Source organism: Mus musculus, chromosome X (genome assembly GCF_000001635.26).
Source record: "Mus musculus strain C57BL/6J chromosome X, GRCm38.p6 C57BL/6J".
NCBI lineage: Eukaryota > Metazoa > Chordata > Mammalia > Rodentia > Muridae > Mus > Mus musculus.
In genome coordinates, this window is record NC_000086.7 from 136,745,374 (window position 1) to 136,752,653 (window position 7,280).

A 7,280-nucleotide genomic window follows, 5' to 3' on the forward strand; every position below is an offset into this window, starting at 1 on the left:
ATAGTGATGAAAATGAGTTCTTGTATCCAGTTATTTCCATTCATATGTAATTTACAAGTAATAAATGAATACTTTTACTGCGTTACTAGATAATTCCTGGCATTTGGGATTCTTGTATTGAGCTTTCTAGTTCTCTGATTTAGATCCTATTTAAGTGATTTTGATTTTGATTTTTTATTTGTGATATATTGATGCTTTTTGACCCAAGAGAAAATGTGGAGAAGTTTTTCTGTTGTATTTTGACCAGTTTTGAATTTGACACCAGACATGTACCCTTTAGGCCTCCTCCTCTAAGTCATTCCAATGGTAGAATGTTGGCTCCTTTGAGCACTGTTAGAACCAGTTCAAGGAATTCAACATTGAGTGAAGCTGAACAAGTATTATGACACACCACATTGTGGTCCTTTTAGAATAACTGTGCATTTGAAAACAGATGTGTTTCAGATTTCAAAGTTATTCAAGTTTCAATTATTTCTTGCAACAAGTTCTCTTAAATTTTCTAAACTTTAGTGTCACCACCTATTACATGGAAAGAAACGTTTCATGATCTTAACAGCTACCCTGTATAATACCGTATGCAGCTAGCACATGTGGCTATTTTAAGTCAAAATTCATTAGGATAAAAAAAAATTGGTTCAGTATGGTTGTTCTGGCCACATAATGTTACTAGCTGGTGTCTAAATTTGGCTATAGATCATTTTCACCATCACAGAATGCTCTGCTGGGCTGCGCTGATTTAGGTGAGAGGAGGTGTATGTAAAAGAGCCTAGCATAGTGCGTTTCTCTTGACGGATGCTCCCGAAAAGGTGATTTTTTTTCTCTGTTTTTCTCAAGATCAGAGCTGGGGTACTTCATTTTATGGATAGGTTCAGGAGAGGGAGGAAAGCTACCCGAGGTACTTTAAGAAGGGGGTATGCCTGGCCCTGGAATCTACATGGCTGATTGCTGCTGCCGTATCCTAATAGGTTTAGCCTTGTGCTTTACTGAGTAGGATTGCAAGGGCAAGAGCGTGAATAGTGGGAATTGGTTGTACAGTCAGAGTGGTAAGGAAAAATGGCCTAGAGACAGTGTTTCCTGTATTCAAGGTAGCACAGGACTCAGCTTTTTCCATCCGTTATCTTAGCAAATCCTCCCAGAAGCCCAGAGAAGTTAAACAGTCACCTAAAGTTGCTCAACCAATAAATTGCAGAGCAAGGCCAGACTTGTTCCTGACTTTAAAGCCCAGGCTTTTTCCTGTTATGCTGTGTTGCCCCATTAATGTGAATGTCCCCCTGTAACCTTAACTTATTTATTAGTGGGATAAAACCTCAAGTAGATTCCTGACTTATCGTCAGTTCTCAGAAAATAAGGAATAGTCTTTAGAATTTACAGCCGCACTGTTGTCTTTACATGATTTCAACTGGAAAGGAAAGATAGCTTCATTTTGTTTGGTTCCGAGGCCCAAGGCCAGACAGAAACTATTTACGGTCTCAGCCTTCACAGAAAAGTCAGTGGCTCCATGAACCCTGTATTAATTTGCAAGGCTACCATTAGCTCATACAATGCCTTTGTGGTAATCAGAATCATAGGCCACCTAAGGGCAGACAAATTGCAGAGATCTGTGCACTCCAATGGAACAGGGAAAAAAATTCCCCTTTTCTTACCCCTGCTGACAACCTTACCCAGGCAGTTAGTTGAAAGACATGTTGGCCAGGACTTTTGCTCTCTTACTTGACTACTTTTGTATAGCATGTAACTTACCTGTCGGTATATATGGTTTTTACTTATATTACCTTGGGAATACCAAAACCTTCCTTGGTCTGAAAAGGTCGTGGTCAGTGTTGATCAGACAGTGTTTTATTGTCTATCCCCAGTGTCCTCGCATGCCTTAGAGTGCTTTACCCAAAGCTTTATTTGTTATCCTATCATATGTGTGTACGTGTGTATAATTTTCTTTATTTTACTTATAGAGATGCTTCATCTACATGTGTGTCTGTGCATCCTTTATGTGCCTCGTGCCCCCTGAGGTCAGAAGAGGACATATCAGAAGGAAACTTTGGAAGTATCAAGTAGAAGCGGGACAGATGGCTCAGCAGGTAAGAAAGCTTGTTGCTCTTGCAGAAGACTCGGCTTCAGTTCCTAGGCCCCATGTGGTGGCTCATAAGCATCTGTAAGTCCAGTTCTAGGGAACTTGACACCTTTTTTGTGAACCCCTGTGGGCACCAGATACACATGTGGTGTACATACATATAGGCAGGCGAAACACTCATGCACATACAAATAGATAAATCTTTAAAAGAAGTTTTTTAAAAATTGGTTCTGATTATCTTATCTGATTTCTTAAAATGATGATTATTTAATGTATAAGTTAAAAACTATTACAGCATTTCAAGGCCAAACAAAATGGCATTTCTATAATAAGGATGTCTTTTTTGTCTATTTATACTGCCTTAATCCATAGGAATTTCATTAAACGTGTCCTGCAAATTTTGCTGGATCTGTCTAGCCCATGGCAAAGCAAAAAATGGGAACAGTCAAGGGAGAAGGTTCGTCCTTTTAGGGTATTTCTTTTCTCTTCTGTAATTTAAATACCGCCTCATGGCTCTGTTTGACATCGAAAAACTTATTTCAAATGACCAAACAGCTGAGAATTGAACCTAGTCAGCGATGACTTTAGATAACCTTGAGATGCCAGACTTGCACAGGATCCCTTGTTTTTCTCCTCCTTAGTTAATAGTTTAGCTTGAATCGTGCCAAAATTCTGGTTTTGTCAGCAACACACTTGACTTAGAGGGATCATGTAAAGCCACCCATGGTATACATTAACTCAGAAAGATAAAGACGATTTTCGCCAGTCATTGTCGATGCCTGTAGTTTGAACTTTGCCTCACGTGGTTGCTTTGAATCGTTTTTTCCCCAGCTAAGTTTCTTATGTTGGTAATTTCCACGTATAGTCTACAATTTCCTAGAAGTGATAAAGTTACAGCTTTGGAAACTGTAATAGCTGCCATGTTTGAAAGAACAAGCCAGTTGTTCTTGAAAGGACATATCTAAGCTTTTTAATGGAAGATACTGGGTTGCTTGTACTATTTCCTTACTTTAGTTCTGAATGTTCCCTTAATAAAATAGTTCTTTAAAGAAGAAGTGATCAGTTATGGTTTAGACTACAAACATGGGTTTAGAAGACCACATATTAACCAAGACATGGAGTAAAATGTATATTTTTTAGTAGATATGGACCATGTCAGATGTAGGGAATGAGCCAGATTGAAAACAAAACAAAACAAACAAAACCCTTTTTATTAGAGTTTGATAAGGTCTCCTCAAAGGATCGTATCTTCACCAGATGCCATGGGGAGCTTTGCTGTAATGAGCTACTACTGTAAGCAGCATTTCACAATTATCAGGAAATTAGGACCAGAGAGAGGTTGAAAACCACAGAAAGAAACTTCAGCTAGTTGGCCAAATTACTAGCCAGAAGGCAGAACAAAACACAGGCAAATGGAAGCAAGGGGCAAGAAGGAGCTAAGAATGTATTGATGCTTTCTGCTTACCCTTGATGCAGAAGGCAAAGCTGGTATGGAAACAGGTCAGATTGTGGAATGTGTGACAGGGGGTGTCATTATCTATTTTTGGAAGATGTTTTTCCTACCTTGTTGACAGTTTTAAGAGTAGGACAACCATTAGAAAGCAAAGGCTGTGTGTGTGCACATGCACATGTGTGTGAAAGTGCAAGCATTTAAAGACCTTACTGCTCTGCTTAAAAAGGTAGATTCTACAAACTACACATTCAAATAGTGGTTTTGATCTACTTTCAGCAGTGTGTTACCATATGGATAAGTGAATGAGGGTGTTTGTACACTAGGGTGAGAGAGCAAATAGAGCTTAGGGTATGGGGACTTCGGAGGACATGTTCCTTCCAGGCCCTGAGGATGAGATAAGATGGTTAGTAATTAAGGACAGAGAAGCGAGTAAGAACAGCTCCTAAAAGGTACAAAGCTGAGATCCACCCAGCTGCTCCCAGCCTAGAGTTGCGGCTGGGACGTCGGGGAGATCCAGGAGGGTACAGCCAGCTTTCAATAGAGCTGGTCTGTGAAACTTGGCTGAGAGGACAGAGGAAAATTGATGTTTGCTCGAGAGTGGGACTGTCAGCTGTGCTTACTGCCTCATCAGGCTCCCAGCTGTAAACAAAAGTCCTGGCCCTTCATGGCACTGCAGAGCAGTCCAGGCTGGTGTAAGTCTCTGAGGACAGCTAGACCATTTTCTCATCCTGGCTGACAACCAGGAGACAGAAGAAACAATAGAAGGTAGAATGGGGGAAGGGGCAGAATTGCAAGGGGATGAGGAGCAGAGACTATTGGAAAGGAGTTGTCTATTTCAGATCTTAGGTCTTTGGATGAAATTAGTAGAGTTCTTTTGGGGATAGCAGACCCCTTTACTGTGTACATGTCCCTGATCATAGTAAGTTATGAAAGAGGTTTCAGAGACTCCAGTGTGTTATCCACCCTTTCATTTACAAACATACATGCTCATCACCATGCTATGTATCCTAGGTGATGCTAAACTAATAGAAGAGAACTCACATATTCGAAGGTTTTATAAGGAGTTTAGGGATATGTGTGAAGTTGAGTCTTAGCAATACCAAATAGAATTTTTGTTTGTTTGTTTTTGAGACAGAGTCTCATGTAGCCTAGGATAGCTTTGAACTTATTATGTAGCCAAGGATGGCCTTGAATTCTTGACCCTCTTATATCCACCTCTACGTGCTAGGATTACAGGCATGTAACACTATTCAGCAAATAATAGACCTTCTAAAATGCTAAGTGACAAATTTGGAATAGAAGTATTGAAGCACTGTTTCTGGCTATGATCCCAGAAGGTGGGATTTGAGAGAACATTAGTAGGTTAGACAAGATTTGGCTATGAAGAAAATACATCTGGAATTTCAGACAAAACAAAATTATTAGTAAAACTGAGACTTCCTCTGGCCAAAGCAGTAAGTTCATATGCCACATTTCTCACTCTCTTATACTTTTCATAATGGCTATACCAAAATTCAAGTCTCCCTTTAAGTGTCACTTCCTCACAGTGGGTCCTACCTTATCCCCAGGACCAAGTTGAGTATCTTGCTTTATGTTCCTATAGCACCCACTGCATTTGCCCTTCCAGGATGCCACCATTTTAACTTGATGAACTAAACTTTTTTTTCAGTGCATTTGTTCTCTATATTATAAGCTTAGAAGGGTTGTTTGATTGTATCTTCTCTTCCTCCTCCTCTTCCTCCTCCTCTTCCTCCTCCTCTTCCTCCTTTTTGAAAAACTCAAATGTCTGCCCCTTCCTTTGGAAGACTGTCCTACTCCTGCTTAGCTCTGGAGGCAGAGGCAGGTGGATCTCTGAGAATTTTAGGCCAGCCTGGACTACATAGTGAGCTCCAGGGCGGCCAGGGCTGTTCAGATAAACCATGTCAACAAACAAAAACTGTTTTACTCCTAACATCTCATTTCTTTGGATGTTTCTCTTTCGGTTCCTTTCTCTTCATTCAGGTTACAAGTCTCTGCAGTCAGGAAAGATTTCTAAGATATCATCCTTCCCAATTTCACCACAGCTAGATAGCCCATAATACCTGAAGTATTTTCTCCATTTTTCTACTTTTCTCTCTCTTGTCATACTATAGGAGCTCTGAGGAAAGGTTTTTTTTCCTTCACCGTGTTGTCTATGTATTTTTATAGTACTTAGCATGTGATGGCAAGTACTTCATGAACATTTGTGAATTAATCCAGAGGAGATGACACAATATTGTTAGGTAAAAGCCAGTCTAAAGGTTGATTGGATTCTTATGCATGAAGAGAAATCTTTGGAAGTTTTTCAACTGTAAGAGGAAAAAATTATTTTAAAATTGCTGTTTTATTTTGATAGTAGAAATTCTTATATATGTTAGGCAAGCACTAGGCTACAGTTCTAGCTCCTGAAGGACCACTGACCTTTGAAAAGAATAACATGAATGCAAACCTTGCCTTACTCAAGATATTTGCCTCCCATTGTCTTGTGGTTCCATGTTCTCTACCTCACTATCATTCCCATGACCCCTCACCTCCACAAACTGAGATTTCTCTATTAGTCCTCCTAACTAGAGAGATTGAGCAGTATTACCAAACACTCATGTAACTACAGGCACACTTGCTCATTCGGGCGCCATTCTTTTGCCTACCTTCATTTTACCAAGCATAGTACTGATAGCTACAGAGGAAGACCTTCCGTCACACTGGTCACTCAGTGGTTGCTTTAAATTCCTGGTGAAGGGATTTGCCTTACCTGGGTTCAGTGACGGACACTTTATAATACTAGATCCTGCAAAAGAAATTCAGTCTCATAGGTAGACCTTTTGTGTAACTGGAGACTCAGAGAATTGATACTTATGCCAGTTTACAACAAACTTTTCCCTTTCCATGTAGATACAGAATGGCATGGTATAGCATGTCTGGAAGGGCATTCGGGCAGGAGCTATTCCTTGTCCTTCTGAAAATGGTCTTACTAAGGCAAATGATCCAACAAGTTTTCTCTTTTTAAATCAAGCACAGTAGAGGAACTTACAGGAAAATGGCCTGGATTTAACAATAAACTAGAAGGCCTCCCTTATACTCTGAATAGATCCAAAGCAAGAGTATACTTTTAAAATAGCTTCCAAGGACAATTAGACATCCTCATACTGGGGTAGGTATTAATCCTAGGCTAGGGAATTGGACTGTTTTCATAACCACCTGTCCCAGGGTTAAGATGCTAGCAAATGAGGATGTCAAAAGGGTACTACTGCTGTCACCTGAATTTTTGATCTTAGCCATTCTGTCTGGTGTGAGGTGGAATCTCAGGGTTGTTTTGATTTGCATTTCCCTGATGATTAAGGATGTTGAACATTTTTTCAGGTGCTTCTCAGCCATTTGGTACTCCTCAGGTGAGAATTCTTTGTTTAGCTCTATACCCCATTTTTTAATGGGGTTATTTGAATTTCTGGAGTCCAGCTTCTTGAGTTCTTTGTATATATTGGATATTAGTTCCCTATCAGATTTAGGGTTGGTAAAGATCCTTTCCCAGTCTGTTGGTGGCCTTTTTGTCTTATTGACAGTGTCTTTTGCCTTACAGAAACTTTGCAATTTTATGAGGTCCCATTTGTCAATTCTTGATCTTACAGCACCAGCCATTGCTGTTCTGTTTAGGAATTTTTCCCCAGTGCCCAGATCTTCAAGGCTTTTCCCAACTTTCTCCTCTATAAATTTCAGTGTCTCTGGTTTTATGTGGTGTTCTTT

The 7,280-nt window shown here is 39.9% G+C and overlaps 1 long non-coding RNA gene across 1 annotated transcript in view; it reads left to right on the plus strand.

The window, feature by feature from the left end:
• The window catches only part of BC065397 (cDNA sequence BC065397), a 60,408-nt gene that overhangs the window by 2,417 nt on the left and 50,711 nt on the right, over positions 1 to 7,280 (plus strand). Inside the window, exon 2 of the long non-coding RNA NR_033324.1 lies at positions 1,950 to 2,075. This is a non-coding gene — a long non-coding RNA (cDNA sequence BC065397). The remainder of the gene's footprint in view (positions 1 to 1,949; positions 2,076 to 7,280) is intronic.